Source organism: Giraffa tippelskirchi, chromosome 2 (assembly GCF_054371585.1).
Source record: "Giraffa tippelskirchi isolate mGirTip1 chromosome 2, T2T-mGirTip1v1.2.pri, whole genome shotgun sequence".
In the NCBI taxonomy this organism is placed as follows: domain Eukaryota; kingdom Metazoa; phylum Chordata; class Mammalia; order Artiodactyla; family Giraffidae; genus Giraffa; species Giraffa tippelskirchi.
The window spans coordinates 11,387,412-11,400,192 of NC_137276.1; the positions used below are offsets into that span (position 1 = coordinate 11,387,412).

At 44.4% G+C, this 12,781-nt stretch overlaps 1 protein-coding gene across 4 annotated transcripts in view; it reads right to left on the reverse strand.

The window, feature by feature from the left end:
* Positions 1-12,781, reverse strand: part of PLPP4 (phospholipid phosphatase 4) — a 438,966-nt gene that overhangs the window by 177,326 nt on the left and 248,859 nt on the right. For 2 of the 4 annotated variants that reach the window (XM_081535824.1, XM_081535757.1), the window contains one exon: positions 9,364-9,444. The exons of the other annotated variants lie outside the window; for them this stretch is intronic. The gene's annotated coding sequence lies outside the window, so the exon portion shown is untranslated. The remainder of the gene's footprint in view (positions 1-9,363; positions 9,445-12,781) is intronic. 4 annotated transcript variants of the gene reach the window in all.

A 12,781-nucleotide genomic window follows, 5' to 3' on the forward strand; every position in this document is an offset into this window, starting at 1 on the left:
CTGCCTCCATCTAATCCACGCCCCCACCCCCTCGCCTCATGCCTCGCCTCCAATAACTGCCTATCTGATCTCTTCTTCTGAATTTGTTTTTCGTTTGATTGTTTTCGAAGTAAAATTGACCTGCAAAACTATGTTAGCCCCTGTGGCACAACATAGTGATTCTATATTTCTATACCCTTCAAAATGATCACCAGGGTAAGTCTAGTTACAGCTTGTCACTGTACAAAGATACTACAGTTACTGACTATATCCCTCACACTGTACATTCCATTCCGATGACTCGTTTATTTTGCAGCTGGAAGTTTGTGCCTCTTAATCTCCTTCACTTGCTTCTTTCATTACTCTTATTGCTGTCATTGTCACAGGACTGAGCACACTTTAAAGTTTTATGACATTTGCCATCTACAATTATGATACGCAGGTTTGTTCCTTTCATGATAATCTCGTTCAATGCTCACCCAACTCTTTTGCTACTGTCCCCACTTACCTATTTCTGCCCAAGCTCCACCTCACACGTATCTGGCTTTGCCCCTTAGATATCTGAAGAATTCTTTCTTTCCTTTGGCATTGTATTATCTTTATTGGGGTATGTCTTAGTATCAATCACTCTGTATCTTTTCTATTTGGGGCAGTAAAAAAGACAATGATCAATACTGCCTTTTGATAGGAGAGGCTTCATTTTAGGAAGAACATCAGTTTTTTTCTCCAATAAATCTTTGAATAATGCTTTTGTTCATTTATTGGATTCTCTGTTGGATCATTTCCTTTCAATATCTTTGTTTTTATTCTCTGTATGCATTATGATTACCTCAGCTTTGCATTCTCTTTGTTGCTGTTGAGTCTCTTATTTTATTTTACCTATTATTTTTGTTTGTTTGTTTTTTTGGCTGTGCCACACAGCTTGTGGGATCTCGGTTTCCAGACCAGGGATTGAACCCTTGCCTTTGACAGTGAAAGCACAGAGTCCTAACCACTGAACCTCTGAGGAATTCCCAATTCTCCTATTTGTTTTCTTTATTTTGTATTTTTTCTTGAAGGTTTATTACTATTTTAAGTTGCTGATGAACAAACGCATTGCCCTAAGGAAATGATTCAGGGTAACAGGTCCCCCCACTCCACTCCCCGGGGCCACCTTTGATGGTTCTGCCAGTGCCCATTTAAACATCCACAATCCCAGAACCAAGGTTACAGGTTCACAGTCTCAACTTCTTTACTGTTCTGTCATGGGAAGACTTTTCTCCCAGAAAACCAGAGTGATAACGATCTGCTTCCTCCTCCTCCACATAGGATGCCCCCAAAGGAAAGGGGTCACTGCACGGTTCCCGGGAACAATTCCCACTTCTTACAAATGACAGGGTAACATGGTGTAGGGGCTTCCCGGGTGGCACAGTGGTAAAGAATCCATCTGCCAATGTAAGAGATGTGGGATCGACCCCTAGGTCTGGAAGATTCCCTGGAGGAGGAAATGGCAACCTGCTCCAGTATTCTTGCCCGGAAAATTCCATGGACAGAGAAGCCTGGCAGGCTACAGTCCATGGGGTCACAAGAGTCAGACACAATTGAGTACACACACAAAAGATGTTTTAGAGATTCTGAACATTGTCACCTAAAACCCTTCCTTGTGTAACTTCCCAGAGAAACTCAGAAAGAAATGTTACAACATTTTAAAGAGATTTGGCATTTGCTGCCACGAGAGAATTCATAAAGTGAATTAATTATTTAGCTATTTTCTGTAAAGCAGCCTAGAAATACCTTTGAGGCATCTGTGTTTAATTCTGCTAAAGGATGAGCAGTCTGCCTAATTTCTCCCTTTCATATTTTACTAACATTTTTCCTCCTCTATTTACTCCATTAAAGTCTATAACAGCATAAAGGATGAAAGAATGCATTCAATTGTTTTAAAATGCTAATTTCATCAAGCCTGTGGTGGCTGTTCAAGGTGATTTCTCATTTAATGAGGAGATGACTTGGTAAATTTCTGACTCTCAATGTAAAGTGTTCAGTGTTCAGTTCACAGCCTCACTAATTTATGTGTTAATTTGATCAAGAGTAGTTTACATTGTGAACCACAAAACCTGCATTTCCTTCATTGTTGTTGACAACAGGGAATCCACTTCATGTATGTAAATCAGGCATTTACTCCTTTCTGAAAGGCAGAGTGCAGTAATCAGAAGTGATGGAAACCATGAGTTAGTAGAAATTCCATGTGCACAGAAGCTATGAGGAAGTAGAATAGAATAATAGGATACAAAGATATTCACAGTAGTAACAAAAATAGGCAGAAAGTATTATTGCTCTGTGGTTGAACTCCAGAGGAGGGAACACTAAATGGTCACCTTGAGTGAGGGATTAATAATGTGACCTTGACAATGACATTGGAATCCAAATGGCGTCCCAGTCTCCCTAGGAGGCTCAGCTCTACCACTGATTTATCTTTTTAATTAGGAAGTATATTTATAACCATCCTCATTATTGGGGGTAATCTGAATGGTCCTGGAAAGTAAGATTCAAGCCAAAGTTGTGGTCCCATGAGGAGACCAGATGGCAGCTATGGCTGTATCGGGGCAAACCAACCAATGGTTTGGTTTCAGTCGCTAAGTCGTGTCTGACTCTTGTGACCCCATGGATTGTAGCCTGCTGGGCTTCTCTGTCCATGGGATTCTCCAGGCAAGAATACTGGAATGGGTTGCCATTTCCTTCTCCAGGAGCTCTTCCTCCAACCTAGGAATTGAACCCAGGTCTCCTGCATTGCAGACAGATTCTTTATCAACTGAGCTACAACAGAAACCCCAAAACTAACCAATGTCGGTGAGAAAAAACACTCAAATGTAGGTGCAGCCAAGGAAGAAAGGACAGCCTGTCTCCATAGATAAAGGAGAGTATATTTCAGTGGTCATGCTAGAGAACAGTCTTAATCATGCATTCAACAAGCAGCATCAGGCATGGGACTGGCAGGACCACATACATGAACACACAGACCGTGCGAAGTTGCAGCCCCACCTCCCAGCAGACGATAAGAGTACAGAGTCCCTGCCCCTGTGGAGCTCACATTTGAATGGGGCTCACAGGGAACTGCTTACTAAACTGCATCACAGGACGGGTGGGAGCCGGAGAAGTTATCCTCTCACTCCTGCCGTCTACTGACCAAGGGCTGCCCTGCTCTTCCACGTCATCTCCACACCCACAGCCGATGAACAGCCTTGGACAGACCATCAGGAGGCTACTGGTGGGTTAGAGAGCTGTTCCCCGTGACCTCCAGGCCAGGCTGGGCTAAGGGGAATGGGAGGGACACCCACAGCCCCTGTTATGATCACAGGTCCCTTTCCAGAAGGGCTGGGCTGCCGCACAAGTGGAAGTGGCTGTCGTAAGACCGTAATGTGTGCTCTTCCGTGGTCACCAATGGGAGGGGAAAGAACCCAGAGGAGTCGGGCTGGCAGACGGCAGAGGACGGCAAGGTCTCACCTGTTTTCTCAGTGACATGAGGACAGAGGTCATCAGCCGGCGGAGCAGACAGGGGAAGATGTTGGAGATTGGAGGAAAGCTAAAGTGTGAAATGGTCATCGCAAAGTGTAGGGAGGTGCATTTACTGAGAAATAGCATGGGGTGGGATGGTGCTGAAGGCCCTTCCAAGATGAGAAACCACCATCCCAGTTATATGTCTTCTTCCAGCAATACTCGGGAGGCAGCACGCAGGTTGTCTGGTTTAATTAGGGCTGGGATGTTGTCAGGTGTGTGTGTGAAGGGGGAGAGGGGGACCAGAGAGTTAAGGGTTAAGCTTTGGCATCAGGAGGAATCCAGGTTTGAGGGGGTGGGGCTAAAATGTAGACACTTTGGGTGCCCTCTTTAAGAGAAAGTTTACCAAATCACAGATGAGAAATTAAACACATGAGTGAACTTTTTTAGAATCAGAAAATAAGAAATTTTAAAACTCAATGCTCACTGCAGACGTCATAACATCCAAAAAAAAAAAACATGCTTTTTAGTTAGCTGTCTGATACAATTTTGTGTTACTTTCTTTCCTGCCCTCTTTTGCCTATTCATGTGACAATAATCTTAAAGAACAGAAAGATAATTCAGTCTTTCCTCTAGCAAGGTTGATGGATATCTGTTGTTTTTTTTCCTTATTGATAGTTGCAGAAATAAAACATATGACTTCACACAGATATAATTACTGTGTGTAATACTGATACAGGTTTTATGCTACTGACACGGAAAAACTAGTAGATTCTATTACACATCATGCCCATCAAAAAAGAGTGGATTTATAAGTGTCAATGTTGCGTCACTGAGGATATTCTTTCCTCCAAGGTATCTATGAGGAATTTCCACACACCACCTTCTGGGTCCACACGTTTTGAAGCTTGGTTCTCCCTCATTATCCAGCCACTTCCCGAGCTGAGCTCTATAGGACCTGTTCAAATCACAGTATGACCCCGGGCTCTGACCCCTTGGGTCCTGATGGTGGATAGATCAGCATAAAAGGCAGTAGGAATATTCTGGAAGCGAGGTCTACATGAGGACAGCTAGTGCTATCCTAACTATACTCAACTTTCCCTTAGCCACGTCCAAAAACTGCCTCTGGACAATTCAATCCCACCCAATGAAAAGACACATGCAACAGAGTGGAAGTATGAATAGAAAGATACAGTGATTTTCAATCAATTGTGGTTTAAATAGCTCACTTTTGCAAATTTTGCAATCGCACCTGAACTTATGACCTCTCAGGGTCGTAGGAGGATCTCCTACAAATGGGGACCCCAGGACCTAGACGTCACTAGCTATACAAATACCTCTTTAAGGCATAACTGTAATAATGGGTGATCTTATTTCTAAGCTAGATGAGAAGTGTGGATGTAGAAACACAGCAAGATAAATGTTATCAATAGAAGGTGTGAATCCTGTTGAAAAATGCTGAGGTGGGTGGTTCCAGAGTCAATGCACTGAAAATACAGGTTGAGGTAGGTCTCAGGCTGAGATGTCTGAATCCAAGATCTTGGATTTCATGACATTTCAACAGAAATAAGAACCAGAGTAGGACCACGGGGCTTACACAGGATGGAGGCAATGATAGTTGGACACAAAAAAGCCAGGCATTGCATGGATTCCAAAGCCACACTGTCCCATATGGTGGCCACTAGCCACAATTGCCTACTCACATATAACTCAACTAAAAATTCATTTCAAGGGCCCAATACCCATACCTGGTGAGCATATACCCATATCTGTCTACTACATTGGAAAGTGCAGATATATTGACAGAACAGTCCGTTGATAGAACATTCTACTGGACAATGCTACTCTAGAAGATGTTGAAATCAGTAAGAATTATGACCAAAATGTTGGGGTATAAAAAATTGAGCTATGATGCCTGAGTTCAAGTCCTGGTTCCATCAAGGACTAGCAATGTATCACTTTGGATACATTACTTAGCCTGTCTGTGCCTTAGTTTCCTCATCTTTAAAATGGGTATTATCATAATGCTTACATTAGAGGGTTGTTGTGAAGATAAGTTAATATAGCAAATGCTTAGGATAGTACCTGGCACATAGGGAATACTATTCGAGTGTTAGCTGTGCTTATTATGTGCTAAAAATCCACACGGAATAAGGGAGTGTAAAAGGAGGAGAACCAGGATCAGATGACTGCAACATGAGGGGCAGCAGTGAGACGGTCTGAGGGGCAGCTAGAGAAAAGCTGGAATTAAGAGAGGAGGGCAGAGCCTGCACTGGCAGCCAGCAAGGCACCTAAACCTTCTCTGGGCTCCAAGAAATGCGGCTAGAAACAATACCACATTGTAGACGGTATGAGAGGGCTACAGAGGAGACCAAACACTCAGGGCACAGCTTCATTTCTGCTGATGGGAGAAGGTGGAAGAAACTCAGGGAAGAGGTTGATGTTGGATGGAATTTTGCTGATGGTAACCCCAGTGTCCCAAATGGTCCAAGACAAAAGCTGGGGAGGCAGGCGTGGTGGAGAACTGGGTCAAATGACGAAGCCTTGCCCGGAGAAGCATCGCAGTGGCCACGTTCCCCTGGGAAGCTCACACTTCCAGTGTGACTGAGGCACACCTGAGTGGAGGGCATGAAGGCGTGAAGAGGCTGAGGGTCTCCTGGGGGCAGGTGGGGACCTACCCCCAAAAGGGGACCCCTTTTGGCAATTTACAATGCTGGACAGTGTCACAGCCAGAGGTGCAGAGCTCTGGGTGACTTAGTGTCAAAAATCAGGTACCCTTCTGTTTTAACCCACCTCCCCCCTACATCACTCCATCCATCCATATCCCCTACCCATCTGTCCACTCACCCATCAAGTCACCCACAAATCCATCCACCCATCTATGCATCCAGCTGCCCACCCACTTGCTGACTCCCCACCCATGTACCTATCTCTGGCCGCCCTTATAAGTACCTGATAAATGAAAGGCTTAACGTTTCATTTAGACAACTGAAGCCTTTTCATGCTTTTTCATTTCCAATCGCATTTTTTCCATTTCTTTTTATCACGATGGATTTATGCATGTAAATCCCTTGTCTCATTTACAATTTCATCTTCAAGACCACAGTTCAAGCCATTCTTCTCCCCACAGAGGCCCCTTCTCCTCCACGCTATTTGCACTGCTTGGGCATGACTAATTAACTTCTCTAATCGTCATAAGCCTCCTCCCAACACTGTCGGCATTAGGCAACAGCAAGTCGAAAGCATTGTGTCATTTGCTAAAATTTAATAAGGAAACAATAGCTTGGGATTTATAAGTTTTCCGACAGTACAGACATTTGCCCAAGGAGAGATGGATAAATAAAATCCAGTTCATCAGCCGGAAAGAAGTGCATAAATAGAAGAAAGAATTGTTGAAAATATATGTTGAGCCTGAGCTCTCTCCAGCATAGTGTTTGGAGGAAGGATGATAAGAGCTGACATTTATGCAGCTCTTACTAAGGGCCAGGTTCTCTGCATTGTTTTATTTAACTATCACTGCATAAAGGATAAATTTAGCTGTTGTCCCGTTTTGCAAATAGGGAAACTGAGGCATTGCTCAATGTCACAGTCAAGCACAGGCAGCTAGGAATCTGCCTGTAGAGCCCATGCTCTCACTGTACGACACGGAGGGTCGAGGCTTAACTGGAGACTAGGTATACAGTGGAGATAGTAAAGCAGAGCCTGGGGCTCAAGGGCTTCACCCTTGAGGCTCCTTTCTGCCAATACCTCATTGGGTGACCTTGAGTGAGTTCATGAAACTCTGGTTTTCATAAAATGAAAAGGCTGAGTTGATGATCTCCCGTGGCTGTTCCAGCTCCAAAGCCTGGAAGATCTACATTACTATATCGCTGGCTACGGAATTCATTTACAGCATTCAAGTCAAAGCTGCTGAAAAGTTACCCAAGCAGCCAGAATTAACCAGAGCAAGGACTGCAGATGGAAATATCGATATTCCAACCTTAAAACACAGTCTGGGCAATTCTGTGTCCAGGGAGGGCACCAGAGACGACCGCACCATTGGAAACTGTGAGTCCACTGCCCGTGGATGCCCAGAGGATCTGCAAAACCCAGCTTTACAGAGAACGGCTTACAAGGAGGCACATGACCCATCCCCAGCATGGGCAAGACGCTGAGTAGACTCCTCCATTCAAAAATCTGCTGTGTGCCGCCTACCATTTTGGAAAAGACTCTGATGCTGGGAAAGATTGAGGGCAGGAAGAGAAGGGGATGACAGAGGATGAGATAGTTGGATGGCATCACTAACTCAACGGACCTGAGTTTGAGTAAATTCCAGGAAATGGTGAAGGATAGGGAAACCTGGCGTGCTGCAGTCGGTTGGGTTGCAAAGAGTTGGACACAACTAAGCAATTGAACAACCACCACCACCACCTACCACGTGCCCAAGAGCTGAAGACACCAGGTGACTAGATCAGAGACAGTCCATAGACACCCAGTCTGGGAGCTGGAACACGCCCTGCATGGGAGCATATTCTAAAGGTTTGAGGGCCCAGATGGGGGGCAGTAATCCACATTCTCCCCAGTCTCACTGGCTTCCTTCAGTCCCTCAGACTTGCCAAGCCCCTTCCTTCTGCTTCCCCAGGTTCCGAAATGCTCTTCCCCTGCTCCAGGGACAGCAGGCTCCCTCTCATGCTCCAAGGGACAGACTACAAGTCACCTCCTCAAAGAGCCCCCCTTTCACTCCTCACCTATGAGCTCCTTTATCATTCTCCATCCCAGCATACAGTTTTATGTATTTTTTAATTGTATTGGAGCAGAGTTGGTTTACAATGTTAAGTTAGTTTCGACTGTACAGCAAAGTGAATCGGCTATATGTATACAGTTACCCCCTCTTTTTTTTGGATTTCCTTCCCACTTAGGTCCCCACAGAGCACTGAGTAGAGTTCTCTGTGCTACAGAGTAGGCTCACATTAGTTATCTGTTTTATGCATGCATGCTCAGTTGCTTCAGTCATGTTCAACTCTCTGCGACCCTATGGACTGTAGCCCGCCAGGCTCCTCTGTCCATGTGATTCTCCAGGCCAGAACACTGGAATGGGTTGCCGTTTCCTCCTCCAAAGGATCTTCCTGGCCCAGGGATTGAACCCATGTTTTCTGCATCTCCTGCATTGCAGGCAGTTTCTTTAACCGCTGAGCCACTGGGGGATCACTATTTTATAATAGCATCAAGAGTGTATACATGTCAATCCCAGTCTCCCAGTTCATTCTCCCCTTTTCCCACTTTGGTGTCCATACCCTTGTTCTCTATGTCTGTGTCTCTATTCCTGCCCTGCAAACAGGTTCATCTGTACCACTTTTCTAGATTCCACAAATTTTAATATACAGTATTTGTTCTTCTGACTTACTTCACTCTCTATGACAGATGGCAAATGGCATGATTTCATTCCTACCACTGTTAAAACCATTGATGATGATGATTTTCTTACACCCTCACTAAACTGTTTCAAGAGGGCAAGTGCTGGGTCTACTATAACCACTGCGCTACTCTAGGACCCCCAGCCAGTGCCTGTCACATCATTTCAAACATTTTGTGAATGAAGAGATATCTGGGGGGAGGCAGGGAAGGCTCCACAGGGGAGACATTGGAAGGAAAAGCAGGTTCCCAGACACGCAGGGTGAGGACACAGTGCACGTTCAGGACGGCAGCACGTGCCAAGACACGGGGGTAACACTGAGAAGGATGATCCCAGGAAAGTGTCTGATGGGGAATGAGGGACGTGGCCCCTCTCTCAACACCCGTGGATCCAAACTTTGGAAGGACTTGCCCTTCCTTTTTTCTTCTTCAGGAAAATGTTGTAAGCAAGCACAACCGCTGAGTCTCAAATAAAACAAAGCTAATAAAAACAAGCAAATGATGCAAATGATAGCTTACAGATGCCTGAGGAGGGAAGAAACCTCACAGCTGATGATGCCGGATGTGTCAATGAATCATGATTTGTGTCTCCAGATGACTCTAGCAAAAAAAAAAAAAAAAAAGGCTACACTATGTCTGTCTTGGTGCATCTCCTTAAAGGACTGGCAGACAGTCATTACCACATGAGTCTAATTTCCACCTGCCTATAGGCCCACTGAGTTCTTCTCATCACAGACAAGATCCATTTTCGAGAGCACGGCTCCGGCAAGGAAAGCAGCGAGGCCTGGGTCATAGATGCATCTCCCAGCCCTCTCCCCAGCCCCTGTTACCCAGCACCTTCTTCCCATCTCATCCTGACTGCACTCTTAGGCAGTGGTCCCCAACCTTTTTGGCACTACGGATCGTCTTCATGGAAGATAATTTTTCCATGGATGGGCAGGGCAATAGATGGGGGGAGGGAAGAAAGTGTACTTTATTTCTATGATTATTCTATCAGCTCCAGCTCAGACCATTAGGCATCAGATCCCGGAGGTGGGGACCCCTGCCCTTACGCATGGGATGATGCAGTTGAGGACTTCCTCTGAGTCGCCGAACATCACAGACCTGGTTCTGTGTCACCTTCCTGTCTCCCCCCAAATGCTGATACCAAGTCTGTTCCCTCTGCCTTAGGCATTTGCATAGAGTGTACCCAAGAGCTTCTCATGTTGAGAGGGGAGATTAACCAATGCTAATGACAAGGATGGCACATTACATCCAGATCAACCCCCAACGCACTCATCACAGGGCTGGTGCCACAGTGCAGACACCAAAGGAATTAGTGATGATGAGGCCCCTCCTTGTTGAGTGGAACCGGAGAAGTGATCATTACTTGGAGTTTATATGCTTCCTCAAGTGAAAATGAGCGAGCACCTCCTTCCTAACAGAAAAAGCTCCCGCAGCCAAGCATCAGCTGCAATGTGGGTTTTCAGTGATGCCAGCTCTGTTATTAACCATCCTAACGGAAGCAGCTCATGGAACTGAGAGGCTGGATCCTCTAGGAGGATCTTGCTAGAACTGACTTCACAGTGAGATCGCTCAGGGAAGTGACAGCATGTACCTCTAGAGATTTACTGTGTGCTCTGAAAGAAGCTGACTGAGTACAATGCAGAGTTTCTGTTAAAGCAACAAAGTGTTTTTCTTCCAGCTTTGAAATCTACTGTTGAAAAATTCGATTTGGTTCCCACCCAGTAACACTTCAGTTTCTAAAATGATCAATCCTCCTCTGAAGGGAAGCTAAACTTTTGAATCAATGAGAAACTTCTTCGTAATCATGTATTCCAATAAAACCCCACCCTTGTGGTTTTGGAGTGGTGCCTGTTTGTGTCTCTTGGGACCACTCAACAGTGTGAAACACTCAAAAAGCTCCAGGGAACAACTACTCTAACAGCTGTCCTACACAAATGACAACCAGACTCCTTGAATTTCTAGAGGAAGGTGGGATTTCTTTCCTGGTAGGTTGTGATATACATTAGCAAACAACTCCTTGAACTAAACAGCTTAGGTCCAAGGAGCCTGGTGGGCTACTATCCATGGGATTGCAAAAGAGTTGGACATGACTTAGCAACTAAACAACAACCAGAAGGAGAAGCAGGGAGGGGACATCAGGGCCCCACTCCATCGTCACCTCTCTCCCAGGTTAGATGGAATGATGACTACACCTCACGATGCTCATGTAAACAGTTCCACTGAATCTCTGCAAAGCCCAAACCCATCTAGGAGCGTGGCATGCTTCTTCCAGGAAACTTGACTCTGCTAACATCGGTGATTTGCAGGTATTAAATATACAACAGATGATTGTTCAAAGACATACTAGTTGTCTCTTCCTCTCTCAGGCAAGGTACCTCAGTAAATGCACGGCGCCCTTTTATCTATTATTGAAACGACGATATAAAACAAAGGCAAATACTTCTATCATTTGGCTTAGGAAGTGAAATGGACTGGCGCTCCAGGCTACTGGGCTTGGCTCACTCCAGGATGTAACTGCAGCAGTCAGCCTGTGTGTGATCCTGCATTGTGATCCCAGGGAGGACCAGGCACCCCAGGCCCAGTGAGGCCAGAGGCTCTGCAGGGCTTGTCCCCCACCCAACCCTGGGCTCAGGACTACTCTGCAGAAGACTGGCCTGTGGATGTGAAAAAGAGAATCCAAGGGAACTTCCCCCAGCTGCCCTGCTCCCAACTCACATCACCTTTATTTTAATAAAGATAGCCATGCATGGAAAGGGGAAAGAGGATCTCAAACAATACAGAGAAAGGTTTAAAAATTTTTTAAAAGTGCCACTTACAACAGACTCACAGACTTAGAGAATGAATTTATGGTTGCTGGGGGAAGAATGAGGGGGAAGAGATAGTTAGGAAGTTTGGGATGGGACGTGTACACACTGCTATGTTTAAAATGAATAACCAATCAGGACCTACTGTACAGCACAGGGAACTTTACTCAGTGTTATGTGGCAGCTGGGATGGAAGCAGAGTTTGGCAAGAATGGATACCTGTGTATGAATGGCTGAGTCCCTTGGCTGTCTACCTGAAACCATCACATCGTTAATTGGCTATATTCCAATATAAAATAAAAAGTTTAAACTGAAAACAAAAGAAAAAAAGGACCATTTGCTCTCTCCCCACTTCCAGTCCTATATAAAGGAAACCACTATCAACATTTCTTGCAATCCTTCCAGTAAAATATTAGTACACATAACTACATATATTTTCATATGCTTTTAACATATTCAATTAAGGTTATATTTACAAAGAGAAATATATATGGATCAAACCTGGGTCTCCTGGATCGCAGGCAGATTCTTTACTGTCTGAGCCACCAGGGAAACCCTTATATAGAGAAACGTATACATACAAATATCTAAATATTTATATATAAATCTATATATATGCTATTCTTGATTTTTTTCCTTAATGTATTGAAGATAATTTCATATTACATGCATCTATTTTTATTTTTTATGTTTTGTTTTCCTTTTTTATTGTGATCAACTACACATGACATAAACATTACCATCTTAAGAGCACAGTTCAGCGGTGTTACATACATTTGCAACACTGAATGCGTAACCATGGGCAACCATCACCACTATCCATTTACAAAACTTTTCATTATCCCAAAATGAAACTCTTTACCCATTAAACAATAACCTCTTCTTCCCCCTAAGCCCCTGGTAACCTGTCTTTTATGAATTTGTCTATTTTAGATACCTTATGCAAATGAAATCATACAATGTTTGTCCTTTTGTGTTTGGCTTATTTCACCTCGCATAACGTTTCTGAGGTTCATCCATGTTATGATGTGTCAGGATTCCATTCATCTTAATGGCTGAGTAATATTCCATTGTATGGATAGACAATATTTTGTTTATCCATTCACTTGTGATGGACACTTGGATTG